Genomic DNA, 17,179 nt, shown 5'->3' with positions numbered 1-17,179 from the left:
GACCAATGATCATTTTTCTCTCAAACTTGTTATATTATTAGTAAATCTCCGAGATCATGTCTTCGCTAAAGGTATTCTGTATTACCCTTTCGCTTTTTTATTCTAGAAACAATTTTAACTAGACGACAGTGCTGTTTTTACTTTAAAGGTCATTGTAACGAAAACAATCGATGCAGACAGTTCACTTTTTTATCTTTTACTTCACTTTATGGGATGTTATCTGTCTTGTCACACCAAGCAAGACCTTTGAAACGGCATTTATTTGCCGTTAACAACGTTAAGGTCTTCAGAGAATTATACAGCACAGTCCACGTTAATTGTCAAATCTTCCTTGTAAAGGATTTTTAGAAAAATGAAACAAGAATGAATATAGAACTTCAAATTCTTGAAAGCTTATATATAAACAGTCCCTCTGACGTCAAGTGGGAGTTCGTTATACACTGGGCCACATATCTGAATGGTCTAGAACCCGCAGTCGATGTGCATCTTGGCTCTGGTAACTTTAAATCAGAAAATGTTTTTATTTTGACCAGGCTGACACGAGTCTTTTTATAGTTTATATATGACATATCTGTTTTGACGTTGTTGCTATTTTTAGAATGATTTATTGTTAATTTGTTCTCTTCATTTATTTATTTCCTTATTTCCTTTCCTCACTGGGTTATTTTTCCCTATTGGAGCCCTTGGGCCTTTAGCATCTTGCTTTTCCATCTAGGGATGTAGCTTGGCTAATAATAATAATAATAATAATAATAATAATAATAATAATAATAATAATAATAATAATCTGTAACTACCCAAGTCTCGTGTCGATGTACGGCAGTTTTTTTAAGGTTTCAAAGGCCACTCATGAATGACAGAATCAAGGACAGTGACATTGCCATATCGAGCAGGACAATGCCCTAGAGACTGATCATATATACATATGATCAACACCCAAGACCCTCTCCACACAAAGCTAGGAGCAAGGAGGGACAGACAATGGCTGTTGATGACTCAGCAAATAGACCTATAGGCTACCTCAAACTCACCCTCCTTAGCTAACAAGGATGGTGAGGTTGCAGCAACCGAAGGAACTATCGAGTTTGAGCGGGACTCTAACCCCAGTCTGGCGTTCACCTGTCAGGAACGTTACCTCATTAGTCACCACAACCCTGAGAGTTTCAAGGTGTAAAGGCTACTCATGAATGGCATAGGCAAAGGGCAGGGACATTACTCTAGCAAGTAGGACAATGTTCCATAGACTGCCTATATTCTTACAGATGTTTTCCTGGAAGAGGCCCTAGGGGGCCTGTGGCTCCAGTATGGTAGCCAGGACACTATGTGGGTGGCGGTGGCACGTGGTGTTTATCTGAGCTTTATAATTGAATTTTTTATCCTGTGTTTTCCAAAATTTATCAAGTCTTGACTCAAACTGTGTCACTGTCTCTGAGTGTACCACCTCGTCCGGCAAATTGTTCCAAACGTTAACCATGCGGTTAGGGAAGGAGTATTTGCAACTGTTCAGCCTGGCTCTTGTCTTGAATAATTTCTTATCATGGCCCCTTGTCACACTATCCTCCCTCATCCTGAAAAGACCCTCAGTACACTCCTTATCATACTTGTTGTTGACGATCTTAAATGTTTCAATCTGATCTCCTCTCGATCTCCTGTACGCTAATGATGGTAGATCTAATCTCTTAAGTCTCTCCTCATATGGCAGTTCCTTGAGACATGGCACCAGTTTCGATGCTCTCCTTTGCACATTTTCTATTGCATTGATATCCTTGATAAGATGTGGGCACCACACTTGGTTGGCATATTCTAGGTGTGGCCGTACCAAGGATGTGAAGAGAGGCTTAAATGTTGCCGGTTCCAGGTGTACAAAAGTTCTCCTAATGAGGCCCACTATCTTATTTGCCTTCTCTATTTTCTCAGCCAGATGGTCAGCTAAAGTAAGTTTGTCGTCTATGACTACACCAATGTCTCTTTCCGTTCTGGTCTTGCTGATGTTGTTGTACATGATGTAGCCATTATCGTCTACTGAGGTGTTGCCAATTCTCATGTATTTGCTCTTCTCTGGATGGAAGAACAAAAGCCATTTCTCTGTCCATTTTCTAAGCTCGTCTAGGTCCCCCTGCAGTCTGTTGCAATCTTCCACATCCTGAATCTTCCGGAACACTTTAGTGTCGTCAGCATACAAAAACACCTCGCTGCCGTGCTTAACCACTTCAGGTAGATCATTTATGAACAGAACAAACAGCAAAGGACCCAGTACCGAGCCCTGGGTTACTCCACTAATAACCTCTTCCCAATCTGATGCCTCACCGTTCACTAAAACTCTCTGCCTTCTCCCTGTTAAGAAACCCTGGATCCAGTTCAGTAACTTCCCTTGGATATTATAGCTGGCAACTTTTCTCATCAGCCTTTTGTGTGGTACGCGGTCAAAAGCCTTCATGAAGTCACAGTAAACCACATCCACTGCCATCCCCTCATCAAGTGCACACGTCCAGTTATCCAACACTTTAATGAGCTGTAATGCTGTTGATCTCCCAGATATAAATCCAAACTGTCTCTTGCTAAACATGTTTTTCTTCATATGTGTTAATATTTCTTCTTTGAGTAGTGATTCCATAAGCTTACAAATGACACTTGTAAGGCTGACCGGTCTGTAATTTCCAGGATCTTTCTTATTTCCTTTTTTGAATAAGGCAGTAATATGTGCAATTCTCCATTCCTCTGGTACCACACCCTCCTGTAGTGAGCTGTTGAACAATATCCTAAGTGGTTCCAATTGTTCTTCCATCAGTTCCTTTACAATCCTTGGATGTACCCATCTGGACCGGGTGATTTGTTCTTTTTGAGTTTCTGGATTACTTTCCTTATTTTTGCGTGGGTGATATCCACTCCTTTAATGACAGGTACTTCTCTTGCTGTAGCCTCTGGTATTTCCCCTTCCGGTTCTCTGATAAATACCCCGGAAAACTGTTTTGATAAAATATCTGCCTTCTCCTTGTTGTTAGTTGTGGTACTTGTTTTTTCATTTCTGTCATACAGGTCACCTATACCTGACTTTGTTCTTGTTTTAGATGTAACATAATGCCAAAAAATCTTGGAATTATCTTTCACATGACTCGATATTTCTTTCTCCTTTATCTTTACAGCATTTCTGGTCTGCCGCCTGACTTGATTATTTAGCCACCTGTACTCCTCCTCCACGCCTCTGACAGTTAGAACACGTTGGCGCGCATGTGAAGGAGCACGAGACCGCGCGGGTGAAGGAGTGCGCTGAGCACTAAGCGATCGACGGCGGCGCGTAGGAGAACGACGATGGCCAGGCGAAAAAAGTCGCGAGCGACTTGGCGAGTGTTTGCCAGGCGGAGAGCGCTGGCGCGATGGTGAGCGATGTCGCGTGCGTTCCGGAGAACGATGGCGCGTACCACGAACAAGCGAACGACTGCGCGCAGGCAATTTATCGCGCGGGCGAGTCGGAGACCTGGGGCGATCAGACTGAAGAGGGCGAGGGCGCTCAGGAGAGCGCTTGCGCACAGGCGAGTGATCGCGTGTACGCGCAGGAGAACGTTAGCGCGCAGTAAGATTACTGCACACATCTGAAGAGGTGGACGAACGCGCAGGCGAACGCTCGCGAACAGGAGCTTTAGCTCGCTGTTGCGCCGGAGCAGAAGGGCGCGCAGGGACGCGTGGGCGAGGCGACGGGTTAGTACCCTTGCCTAAGTCCAGATCAGGTGATCATGGATGCGGTGATGATCGTTGGCGCGCTGGGCGCACATCAGGAACAGGTTGAGCAGTAGCGCGACTGCGCACAGGAGAACGATGGCGCTCAGGAGAACGTGGGTGCGCCTTGCGCACATCAGGAACATGAGGGCGCTGCTTCGCAGGAGACCTGCGAGAAGGAGAGCGCTGGCGAGCAGGTGATCGCTGCCACGCAGGAGAGCGCTGGCGAGCAGGTGATCGCTGCCGAACAGGAGAGCGCTGGCAAGTTAAGTCCGAAGATTGTAACTCTGGGGAGCGCTTGAGCGCTACTGCACGCGAACGCGCAGGTGGGCGCAGGGGAACCCTGACGTGCAAGGGACTTACCCCCACCGTGAGTAGAGTCCCTTTACCCCGAAGGGATCGGTGCCTGTTGGATAACAGGGTGAGAAGGCGCCCAAACCGCATCTGCAGCCAGGAACAGAGAAGGCAGGTCGGAAGGTCTGGCAGGCGTAGGGGATCGCGAACGATCCGCGGAGAGGTCAAGGGGCGCTGTTGTGACGGGCTGCTCCTGACGGGGAGGATCAGGAGAATACGACCCAAAGAGGCACCTCCAAACTCCTTTATAGGGAGAAGGAAGTCCTCTGCTGCGAAGAGGCTGACGGGCCTTACGTCGAATACGACCACAAGGAAGGGCGTCCGGGTCATCAGCCCTCCGAAGAGGAGTCTCTGTCAGCGCGCTCGCCCGAGGGGGAGACCCGCCCGCAGGAGAGACCGTGGGACTCCCCTCCCCCCTCGGAGGATCTTCGGAGGGAGGAGAAGAGCCATCAGCAACGTCCGCAACAGGAGCAGTATCAAGGGTTTGACCAGACCCGTCGGAAGCCTCGGGCAAAACAGTGTCGACAAAATCCGAAGGGAATACCTCCGGTATTACCGGCGACTGTTTGACCGCAGCCCCCAACTGGATCAGGTCAAACAGGGCTTCCTTGGAGGGCGTGCCCTTAAGCCCCAAGGAAGCCCAAAGCTGAAACAAATCATTATTAGCAACAGTTTGGTCAAATTCATCAAAATCCAAATTATCCTCCCCCGGAGGAAAAGAGGGAGCTGCCACGCTAAGGGAGGCAATGCCCTCTCCCGCACCCCGAGGTCGGGAAACACCACTAGGGCCTGCGCTACCACTCGGCAGCCTCTCACGAGAGACCGATCGAGTGGGAGCTTCGGAGGAGGTTCGGGCGGCGGAAGAGGAGTCCTTGGAGCCTTCCTTCTTCAAGGTTGCCCCTGAAGGATAACGGTCTCTCTTAGACTTCTTCTTACGCCGGCGGCCGAACTTCTCCCACTGGGAGGCAGACCACTCCCTACACTCACTGCACGTATTCTCTCTATCACACCGTCGGCTTTGGCACTGCGGTCAAAGGGTGTGAGGATCGGTGTCCTCCGCTGACTCCCACAAGGGCGGCCAGCGAGTCCAGGGCACTTGCGCATAACGATGACAACAGTCGAGGCCAACTTCCAAGCACACAGAACTAGAAAAAGTAAAAAAACAAATTGAGGCTGTCATTAACGAGGACGAAAAACACCAACGTCTGTCTTCGTCCGAGCCAAAAAGTGAAGTGGGACAACTCACAGGTGTGTGGTGGGGGAGGGGTAGCAAGCTACCTCTTCCCTACCCCCTGCTAACTAGCGGGGGGTAGTTAACGCTCGTTAAAAATCTAATGGCTCATCATTTCAGCTACGCCGAAAGTAAACCCTATGTAAATAGCGTGGTTTGTATTTCGGTTACGGAACAATTACATATTTAAAGATACCATTACCTTCAACAAGTAACAGGAGTAATCACCTTTCAATATTATTGTTGGACGAGCATATGAAAGAGAAGACATTCTCGACGGGATCCTGGTTTAGCATACGCACGCCCGGGAAGCTGGGACACACACGGCCGCAAAGTTGGCGTCGGCCTTTTACCAGAGGGCGTACATCTCCTCCAGACAGAGGTCCAGTTGAAAGTAGCCCCTCAGGAGTCTCTGGCATTCTGTCTCGCTGATCACACCGGATTGGTAATCAGAGTTACCATTTACTTTGCTTCTTTCGGTCTTTTGTCTCTTCGCTTTCGGCGCTGGCTCTTCGCCGTCACGCACCGGAAGCTCCGGTGCATCGTGGGTCTGATAGAGGATGCCGGTGTCATCTTGGCACAGTCCAGACTTGGTTTCCTATGATGCCATGCCATTTCCCAGGCACAGCTTTCCTCCATCTGAAACGCCAAATGTTGCGTAAAGTATTGACATTTTCATCAACTTATGACACCAGAAATGAGACTACAGTACTGTATTATTAAAACTGCCTCTTCTCATTCATCACCATCAAACCTCACACTTCTTTATTCATTACTGTATTCCAAAGAGTTGCCAAACCTCTTAGACACTATAAACCCCAAAAAGGAACCCCACATCTTTGCTAAGACTGTATAGAGTCATTCCTTCTTCCTAATAAAATCATACATTTTAAAAAGTACAAAATATGTGGCAGTATGTTAAGTGTCGGTACTTTTGCTTTACATTTCTTAACCATTGAAGAATATGAAAAAAGTGTACAGTATAAGACATTATTGCTCATAATCAAAACATCAAAGAGATGGCAGTCTATCATATTGATTCCAACTGTCTCGCAGAGTCTACCTTAAATAAAATCCCCAGGTTTTAAAAGTAATTTCTGTTTTCCCTAACTATACAAACCACCGTTCTTCAATAGGAGACTTATTATCCTTAGGAGGGAGGAATTCCCTCTGATTAAACCAGACGGTTTACTTTCCCGGGGAATGCCAAAGCACTTTGGTCCTGTGGAGGAGCGGAAGTGACGGCTCCTGCCCATCAACCTCCCAACGACTTGGACGTGAAGATGAGGAAGGTGATGGGATAAGCCACTACCAGGGACTGAGAGACGATCAGGGAAGAAACTACATCTGTGTGGATTATACGTTGTCTGAATGTGTGGTCATAAGAGAACATGGGTAGCATACATCTTCCCATCCTCCCCAATCATACGGCCTAGTTGCATCTATCATCCAGTCCAACAAACAACAGGCTGACTACTGTGCCCCAAAGGAAGAGGAGAAAACAAAGAAAATCCCAGTAAATGTTACATCTCATTCTGTTTATAATATTACGAGAAGGTTGAAGCAATATAAAGAGGAAGAAAAAGATAAGAAAGAGAGAAATTTAGATTCGAACTGGGGGAGCAATTTCCCCAAGTTCGAGAGCCCTCTTGCCCGTCACCAAGTTTCAGCACGGGAATAGAATGCTGTGCTGAAGCTCAATGACTTCATCAAGGCATTCTCTCATTAAGAGGGTTGCCAGGAATGAAGCGAGCTGATAGTGTTATCGAGTGGACTTCGGACCACCTCAGAATCTCTACTGCAAGATGGGATACCTGTTGTGAAAAGGTACCTCCCTATTTGTTGATATAAGCCACTACTGTAGTGTTGTCGCTCATCACCGCCACGGAGTGGCCCGCCAGGGTCCGTTGGAACTGTTGAAGGGCCAGATACACGGCCTTCGTCTCTAGCAGGTTGATGTGTAGGTACTTTTCTGATTCTGACCAAAGGCCTGAGACCCTCGGGTTCAGAATGTGGGCCCCCCACCCTTCTTTTGACGCGTCCGAGAACAGTGTCAAATCCGGGGGAAGGACGAGAAGATCCACTCCCTTTCGTAGGTTTTCGTCCATCAGCCACCACCAGAGGTCCGCCTGTTTCGTGGATCCCATAGGGACCAGAAAGTCCGGAGAATCGGAGCCTTGATTCCACCAGGACTTTAACCGCCACTGCAGAGATCTTATCCTGAGGCGGCCGTTCGGGACCAGACGGGCCAGGGAGGCTAGGTGACCTAAAAGACGTAACCATGATTGGATAGGAAGCTCTTCCAGCCTGAGGAAGGGCTCTGCAACCCTCCTCAGCCTTGCTATCCTGTCGTCTGATTGAAAGGCTTTGTGGAGATTGGTGTCTAATAACATGCCTAGATATACCAGTCGTTGGGTCGGCTGCAGAGAGGACTTCTCGAGATTTACCATGATCCCCAGATCTTGGCAAAGTCCCAGAAGCCTGTCTCGGTGTCGAAGAAGGGTCGACTTCGAGTCTGGAAGTATGCGTCCTTCAGATCCACTGTGCACATGAAGTCTTGTGGTCTCACTGCAAGTCTGACCGTATCCGCTGTCTCCATGCTGAACGAAGTTTGTTTGACAAACTTGTTCAGAGTTGAGAGATCGATGACGGGTCTCCAGCCTCCAGACGCCTTCTTTACAAGAAAGAGTCGACTGAAGAAGCCTGGGGAGCCGTCGACAACCTCTTGGACAGCATCCTTCTTGAGCATGGTCTCAAGTTCTGCCCGAAGGGCTAGCCCCTTTGCCGATCCCATGGCATAGGAGCTCAACGACACTGGATTCGCTGTCAGGGGAGGTTGAGATGTTGTGAATGGGATGCGATATCCTTGGCCCATCACAGAGATCGTCCAGGAATCGGCCCCATGTTGCTGCCACCTGTGCACGCAACTTTGTAAGCATCCCCCCACAGGTGGACACGCAGGGGGACTGCCAATCCTAGCGTTTACGGCCACGGCCGCTCCCTCTAGGATTTCTGCCTCCCCTGGAGGACTTTCCGCCCCTCTTGTCCTTGACAGGAAAGGGCTGTGGCTTAGACACCTTCGTCTTAGCTGCCGGAGCCTGCTTCGGTGTCCTGCAAGGCTGCTGTTGATACTGTTGTGGAGCTGGAGGCTTGTAGGGCCGAGATGTGAGGGCCCTTTGGAGGAGCGAATCATGATTCGACTTCCTCCACCTCTCACCTGTGCGTTCTATATCCTTGGGCTCAAACAAGCTTCCTCCAAGGATGGAGGAGTGCCTGAGCCTGAAGACATCCACGGCGGGGACCTTCGGATGGAACTTCTCGGTCACTGCATCAAGTCGCTTTAACCCTGGATAGGTACGGTCCTCGGACACCCCTTTAAGGGTATACTCGGACGCGAACGACCCCGACGCCAAAAAAGATTCTTGAAAAATCAGTTTTTGCAGTAACCTCCTTTTTTCTTTTGCCAAAAAAAACTTCAATGAATGCTTAAAACAACTGTAAAGATAAATACTACTCATCTGCAGAAAAACTATTTATTATAAATATTTTAAAAAATTAAGTAGAAAAAAAAAAAGACCTGACATAAAAATTCATAAAAAAAAAGTTTATACATATATACACAAATCCTTTTAGGAATTTATTCTTGAATGTTTAGGACACATCTTGATGTATTTTGGATGAAGTCAGACCCATGGAGGTGAAGATCTGAAATGAGAAAAAAAGGGTAACTTTTTTTGGCCAAAAAAAATTGTCCAAATTTCATGAATTTTTTTGGGTACCCAAATGAAATAGGAAGTGGCTAATTTTTTTAGGGAATAAACATATGTTATCCTAAAATAGAAATATGTAAAAAAATCTTCATTATTTTGTAAATTACATTTATATCAGGGGCCATATCTAAAGGTAATTTTTTGAGTACTTGGAAATTTCGTAAAAAAATACATATATTTAATATATAATATGATATTTATGCAGGTAAAAATATACCACAATATCACAAATTCTATAGGGAACAAGAATATATATAGATAGGGCAGCTTACGCTTCGGATATGTCCACAAAATGGCCGCCAACCACACTGACTCAGACTCCCTAATCTGCCACTTGAAATGTAGGAAGGGTATGTCAATTTCAAGGTGTTATTTACTAATCTAATTATTATTGGATATGCATAAAAATTGTATGGTGGGTTGCTGGATAATTGTCGATTATTTTACGACTATAAAATTAAAATTCTGACCCAAAAAATTTTTTTTGAAGGGAAATAAAATCGAAAAAAAAAATGTAAAACAATATTTTAGCTAAAAAAATTTGATGATATTCAATCAAAAAAAAAGTAAACAAAATTTTCCGACAAATAAACATCTAGAGGAATCATTACTCTGTGATAGTTCCTTAGTACGTAGTAATTTTGAAAGAATTGGGAAAAAACGAAAAAATGGCAATCACCGGAAAATCGAACACATACCTATATATACGCCATATCTGGCTAAAAAAAAGATAGGCATGGGTAGCCAGATCATCTAGAAACACTTTCCAACACTATAAAAATATAAGTTTTGCGACACTACTTGCCAATTCCTTACAGTAACATGACTAAGCAAAAAAATGCAAAACAAATAAAAAGGGGCACTCGTGGAAAAATGGCCATTCTAATATACGGCATTTCAGAAAAAAAAAAAAAAATTTCAGCCACGTGCTAGGCAAACCATCAAGGCATATTTTCCGACAAATAAACATATAAATGAAATATTACTCTGTGATAGTTCCTTAGTACGTAGTAATTTTGAAAGAAATGGGAAAAAACGAAAAAATGGCAATCACAGGAAAATCGAACACATACTTATATATACGCCATATCTGGCTAAAAAAAAAATAGGCATGGGTAGCCAGATCATCTAGAAACACTTTCCAACACTATAAAAATATAAGTTTTGCGACACTACTTGCCAATTCCTTACGGTAACATGACTAAGCAAAAAAATGCAAAACAAATAAAAAGGGGCACTCGCGGAAAAATGCCCAACATTCTAATATACGGCATCTCAGATAAAAAAAAAAACATGCACGTGTTAGCCCAACCATCAAGGCACACTTTCTAACACATAAACATGAAAAAAAAATCAATAATATACGGAAATTCCTTACTACGTAGTAAATTTTTACAAATATTGAAAAAAAAACAGAAATTGGCAACCGCAGTTAAATACCCAATATACCAATAACTACGTCGTATCTGACAAAAACAAAATCACGCATGGGTAGCCAGATCATCTAGACACACTTTCCAACATTAAAAAAGCAAAAGTTTTACGACACTATTTCGCAATATCTTACGGAAAAATGACTTGGCAAAAAAATTAAAAAAAATTAAAAAGGGACACTCGCGGTAAAATGCCCGACATTCTAATATACGACATCTCAGATAAAAAAAAAGACATGCACGTGTTAGCCCAACCATCAAGGCACACTTTCTAACACATAAACATGAAAAAAAAATGAATAATATACGGCAATTCCTTACTACGTAGTAATTTTTACAATTATTGAAAAAAAAACAGAAATTGGTAACCGCAGTTAAATACCCAATATACCAATAACTACGTCGTATCTGACAAAAACAAAGTCATGCATGGGTAGCCAGATCATCTAGACACACTTTCCAACACTAAACAAGCAAAAGTTTTACGACACTATTTGGCAATATCTTACGGAAAAATGACTTGGCAAAAAAATGAAAAAAAATGAAAAAGGGGCACTCGCGGTAAAATGGTCCTCATGGTGATGAACGACATTTTAACTAAAAAAAAAAACATGCACATGGTAGCCAAACAATCCACCAAGACTTTCCACAACTGATAACCTATACAAGTTGCACCATTCTACGACAATTTCATAATACGTAATAACTTTGATAATTATGCAAACTACCTCAGAAGGGTAAACTCGGACGCGAACGACCCCGACGCGTCTCAGAAATCGGGGAAGGAGTACAGCTACAGCAATGCACATCTGGACACTACTAGAGCGTGTAGGGGAGACACCCCCTGCAGGTCGATCACCCACAAATTCAGTCACAGGGGTGAGTCACGTGAGAAAAACCTGTTTTTTTTTGACGCTCGGGGTCGCAAACGACCCACCGTACCTATCCAGGGTTAAGATCGAGTTGGCCCACAGGTTGGTAACCTGGTGATCCAGGAACTCGATGGAGCGAGTGCCCGAGAGGAGGAAGATCTCCAGGGCCTTCCTATTGCTCTCCTTAGACAAGTCCTCGGAGCGCAAGAGGATGCCCAGAGACCCCAGCCAGACATCCAGCCACGAAGTGGCCTGCATGACACACTTCGCGACCTTCTCCTGGCTTAGGATCTCCGATGCCGAGAATGTCACCTGCCGGGAGGAGAGCTTCTCAAGAGGAGTTCCCCTTGTGAGCTCTTCCACCGAGTGGTGGAGGGGAAGAGCTATACTGGATTCCCCCATGATCTCAAAATACCTCCTCTACTGTAAATGAGGAGGTGGGAGGAGTTTGTTCCCGGAAGAAGAACGGCTGGAGGAGGCGAGTTCCGAGAGCTGGGCTTCGACCTTATCTCTGGCACTCTTCACCCCCTGGGACCAAGGCAAAGCTGCACTGGCCCTTGGGGGTTTTTGGGTACCATAGACTTGGTCTAGGACCGTATCCTTGCCTTCGCGAGGGGCGATCTCCAGGTCCTTGAACCTGTTGAGTTGCCTCATCAGATTCAAGACCTGCCAGAAGGCATGCTCCGACTCGTGCTGCTCTCCTCCCTGTGGACTGGCAGCTAAGTCTCCTGTCCCCAAAGGCTCTTCTTGGGGAGACACGTGGATGTTCTCCCGGGGTCTGGTTGGCTCTGGTCGGATCCGTGAAGAAGACCTAGGAATCGTCTTTGAATCCTTGGGTTCCCTCTTAGGAGGGATACAGGACTCCAGCAAAGAGGTCTGGAAGGTACCTTCCACGCGAGACGTTTCTCTTCCTCGAGGTGGGGTTCCTCCCATTGGTGCCGTGGGAGAGTCCCTCACCCCGCTGGACTCTGCTGAGGACGGAAAAGCTTCGTCCACAGGAGACGATGAAAACGACTGCGAAGGGGATGGAGCCTTCCTGTCGGACCTCTTGGGAGCCAACTTCTCCCTGGAACCACGAAGTCTACTCCTCTCTTTCTCTTCAGCGGGGGTGAGTCTGTCTTTGGTTTAAGTCCCAGATCAGCGAGGGCCAGCTTCACAGCCTGCACCACCGGTTTCATCAGGTAACCAAACCAAGACTGACGGGTGACCGACGCAGTGTCAGTAATCCCCGCTGGAGGGAAGGGGATCTCCTGATCCTTCGGAGTGGATGCAACGGGGCCTGCCTGAAATGAAGAAAGGGAAGAATGTTGCCTGGACCTCTCCGGTGACTCTTCCTGGTCCTGGGTGAGTGGCGATCCTGATGGCGATCTGGAAGAACGCGTCCCTGTCGGAAGCACGCGCTGCGGATCCCGGCAAGAATGGGGTTCGCGCTGGCGCTCACGCGATGGAGCATTCAGAGGGTCGCGCGTGGGCGACTGCAGGAGCGCGGGCGCGCTGGTGAGGGGGTGTGTTGGTGCCCAGGTGAATGAGCGCGTGAGGGTAGAAGAGATCGCTGCCGGTCAGGAGAACGATGGTGCACAGGAGATCGATGGCGAAGTGGGCGAGCGATGGCGCGTTGGAGAGCAATGGCGCGTGATGGCATGTTGGCGAACGATGGCGCGCAGTGCGCGCAGGTGATTTAGCGCGTGTGCGGGTCAGAGACCTGTGACGATCCAAGGCATGGGCGCGCTAGCGAGCGCTTGCGCACAGGCGAAGGATCGCGCGGGCGCGCAGGAGATCGTTACCGTGCAGGAGGGTGTCGATGCGCAGTCAGCTGGGGTGCAGGATCAGATGGCGAGGAAGTGCGCAAGGTCGAACGCTCACGGTCGGGCTCAGAAGAAGACCCGTGGACGCGCGAGTGCGCAGGAACTCTTGAAGTGCGCGGGGGCTGTTGCGCAGGCGAATATGGGCGCAGAGATCCTTGCCTGCGTCCAGATCCGAAGATCTAGGGCGCGTGGGTGTGCGTTGGCGCGCATCAGGAACAAGATGCGCAGGTGCGCGCTGACGACCAGGAGATCGTGGGCGCTCAGGAGAGTGATGGCGCGCATCAGGAACAGAAGGGCGCTGACGGCTAGCAGGAGAGTGCTGGCGAGCAGGAGAGCGCTGACGAGCAGGAGCACGCTGGCGAGGCGTGTCTGAAGGCTGCAGCTCTGGAGAGCGCATGGGCGCTACTGCGCGCAGGGGAATCCTGACGCGCAAGGGATTTACCCACACCGTGGGATACGTCCCTTTGCCCCGAAGGAACCAGTGCCTGTTGGATGACGGGATGAGAAGGCGCCTGCTGTGCATCTGCATCCAGGGGTGATGGCAGGCCGGAAGGACTGGAAGGTCTGGCAGGCGTAGGAGATCGTGAGCAATCTGCGGAGAGGTCCAAGGACGTGGCTGCGATGGTCTGCTCCCGACGAGAAGAATCCTCTGCAGGGGAAGGCGTCGGTGAAGAAGACCCGAAGAGGCGCCTCCTAACTCCCTTGTAGGGAGAAGGAAGGCCCCTACGGCGAAGAGGACGAGCCTTACGGCGAAGGCGACCTCGAGGCAGGGCATCCACATCGTCGGTCCTCCGAAGAGGAGTCTCTGTCAGTGCGCTCCCCCGAGGAGGAGACGCACCCGCAGGAGAGACCGTGGGATTACTTTCCCCTCGAAGGATGTTCGGAGGGGGAGGCTGAGCCTTCAGCAACATCCGCAGCAGCAGCTGAGGTTTGACCAGACCCGTCGGAAGCCTCTGCCACAATAACGTCGACAATAGACAGAGGGTCTACCTCTGCTATTACCGGCGATTGCTTGACAGCTGCCCCCTACTGGATCAGGTCAAACCGGGCTTCCTTGGAGGGCAAGCCCTTAAGCCCCAAGGAAACCCAAAGCTGAAAGAGATCATCATTAGACACAGCATGGTCATCATCGTAATGAGATTCAATATCCTCCCCCGGAGGAGGAGGGGGAGCTGCCTCGCTATGGGAGGCAACGCCCTCTCCCGCACCCCGAGGTCGGGAAACAGAACAATGGCCTACGCTACCACTCGACGGCCTCTCACGAGAGACCGACCGAGTGGGAGCTTCGGAGGAGGTTCGGGCGGCGGAAAAAGAGTCCTTAGAGCCTTCCTTCTTCAAGGCAGCCCTTAAAGGAGAAAGGTCTCTCTTGGACTTCTTCTTACGCCGCCGGGCAAACCTCTCCCACTGGGAGGTAGACCACTCCCTGCACTCACTACAAGTTAAGTCTCTATCACACTGTTGACCTCGACACTGCGGGCAAAGGGTGTGAGGATCCGTCTTGACCGCCGACATGAATGTTCCACAGGGGCGGCCGGGGAGTCCAGGGCACTTGCGCATAATTGCGATGAAGGTAGAGGCCAACTTCCAAACACACAAAGCTGAAGAAAAAGAAAAAAAAGGTTAAGGCTGTCAAAAGCTAGGACGAAAGACAGACACGTCTGCTCATCGTCCGAGCCAAAAGTGAAGTGAGACAATTCACCGGTGTGTGGGGGGGAGGGGTAGCAAGCTACCCTTTCCCCTACCCCCTAGCTAACTAGCGCGGTGGTAGTTAACCCTCGTTAAAAATCTAATGGCTCATCATTTCAGCTACGACGAAAGTAAACCCTATGTAAATAGCGTGGTTTGTATTTCGGTTACGGAACAATTACATATTTAAAGATACCATTACCTTCAACAAGTAAGAGGAGTAATCACCTTTTTATATTACTGTTGAACGAGCATATGAAAGAGAAGACATTCTCGACGGGATCCTGGTTTAGCATACGCACGCCCGGGAAGCTGGGACACACACGGCCGCAAAGTTGGCGTCGGCCTTTTACCAGAGGGCGTACATCTCCTCCAGACAGAGGTCCAGTTGAAAGTAGCCCCTCAGGAGTCTCTGACATTCTGTCTCGCTGATCACACCGGACTGGTAATCAGAGTTACCGTTTACTTTGCTTTTTTCGCTCTTTTGTCTCTTCGCTTTCGGCGCTGGCTCTTCGCCGTCGCGCAGCGGAAGCTCCGGTGCATCGTGGGTCTGATAGAGGATGCCGGTGTCATCTTGGCACAGTCCAAACGTGGTTTCCAATTATGCCATGCCATTTCCCAGGGACGGCTTCCCTTCATCTGAAACGCCAAATTTTACGTAAAGTATTGACATTTTCATCAACTTATGACACCAGAAATGAGACTACAGTACTGTATTATTAAAACTGCCTCTTCTTATTCATCACCATCAAACCTTACACTTCTTTATTCATTACTGTATTCCAAAGAGTTGCAAAACCTCTTAGACACTATAAACCCCAAAAAGGAACCCCACATCTTTGCTAAGACTGTAGAGAGTCATTCCTTCTTCCTAATAAAATCATACATTTCAAAAAGTACAAAATATGTGGCAGTAAGTTAAGTGTTGGTACTTTTGCTTTACATTTCTTAACCATTGAAGAATATGAAGAAAGTGTATAAGACATTATTGCTCATAATCAAAACATCAAAGAGATGGCAGTCTATCATATTGATTCCAACTGTCTCAAAAAATCGACCTTAAATAAAATCCCCAGGTTTTAAAAGTAATTCTATTTTCCCTAACTATACAAACCACCGTTCTTCAATAGGAGACTTATTATCCTTCGGAGGGAGGAATTCCCTCTGATTAAACCGGACGGTTTACTTTCCCGGGAAATGCCAAAGCACTTTGGTCTTGTGGAGGAGCGGAACTGACGGCTCCTGCGTGTAAATGTCCCAACGACTTTGACATGAAGATGAGGAAGGTGTTGGAATAAGCCACTACCAAGGACTGGCAGAAGATCAGGGAAGAATTTACATCCGTGTGGATTTATACGTTGTCTGAATGTGTCCATAAGAGAACATGGGTAGCATACATCTTCCCATCCTCCCCAATCATATGGCCTAGCTGCATCTATCATCCGGTCCAACAAACAACAGGCTGACTACTGTGCCCCAAAGGAAGAGGAGAAAACAAAGAAAATCCCAGTAAATGTTACATCTCATTCTGTTTATAATATTACGAGAAGGTTGAAGCAATATAAAGAGGAAGAAAAAGATAAGAAAGAGAGAAATTTAGATTCGAACTGGGGGAGCAGTTTCCCCAAGTTCGAGAGCCCTCTTGCCCGTCACCAAGTTTCAGCACGGGAATAGAATGCTGTGCTGAAGCTCAATGACTTCATCAAGGCATTCTCTCATTAAGAGGGTTGCCAGGAATGAAGCGAGCTGATAGTGTTATCGAGTGGACTTCGGACCACCTCAGAATCTCTACTGCAAGATGGGATACCTGTTGTGAAAAGGTACCTCCCTATTTGTTGATATAAGCCACTACTGTAGTGTTGTCACGCATCACCGCCACGGAGTGGCCCGCCAGGGTCCGTTGGAACTGTTGAAGGGCCAGATACACGGCTTTCATCTCTAGCAGGTTGATGTGTAGGCACTTTTCTGATTCTGACCAAAGGCCTGAGACCCTCGGGTTCAGAATGTGGGCCCCCCACCCTTCTTTTGACGCGTCCAAGAACAGTGTCAAATCCGGGGGAAGGACGAGAAGATCCACTCCCTTTCGTAGGTTTTCGTCCATCAGCCACCACCGCAGGTCCGCCTGTTTCGTGGATCCCATAGGGACCAGAGAGTCCGGGGAATCGGTGCCCTGATTCTACCGGGACTTGAGCCGTCATTGCAGGGATCTCATCCTGAGACGGCCGTTCGGGACCAGACGGGCCAGGGACGCTAGGTGACCTAAAAGACATAACCATGATTGGGCTGGAAGCTCTTCCCACCTGAGGAAGGGCTC

At 47.8% G+C, this 17,179-nt stretch overlaps 1 long non-coding RNA gene across 1 annotated transcript in view; it reads right to left on the bottom strand.

Annotated features, from left to right (window-relative positions):
- The window catches only part of LOC137633649 (uncharacterized), a 37,216-nt gene that overhangs the window by 11,424 nt on the left and 8,613 nt on the right, over positions 1-17,179 (bottom strand). The window contains exons 2-3 of the long non-coding RNA XR_011042333.1: positions 15,094-15,504; positions 5,528-5,938 (exon numbers count right to left, since the gene is read on the bottom strand). This is a non-coding gene — a long non-coding RNA (uncharacterized lncRNA). The remainder of the gene's footprint in view (positions 1-5,527; positions 5,939-15,093; positions 15,505-17,179) is intronic.

Source organism: Palaemon carinicauda, chromosome 43 (genome assembly GCF_036898095.1).
Source record: "Palaemon carinicauda isolate YSFRI2023 chromosome 43, ASM3689809v2, whole genome shotgun sequence".
Lineage (NCBI taxonomy): Eukaryota > Metazoa > Arthropoda > Malacostraca > Decapoda > Palaemonidae > Palaemon > Palaemon carinicauda.
This window is presented reverse-complemented; position numbering and strand designations above follow the sequence as displayed.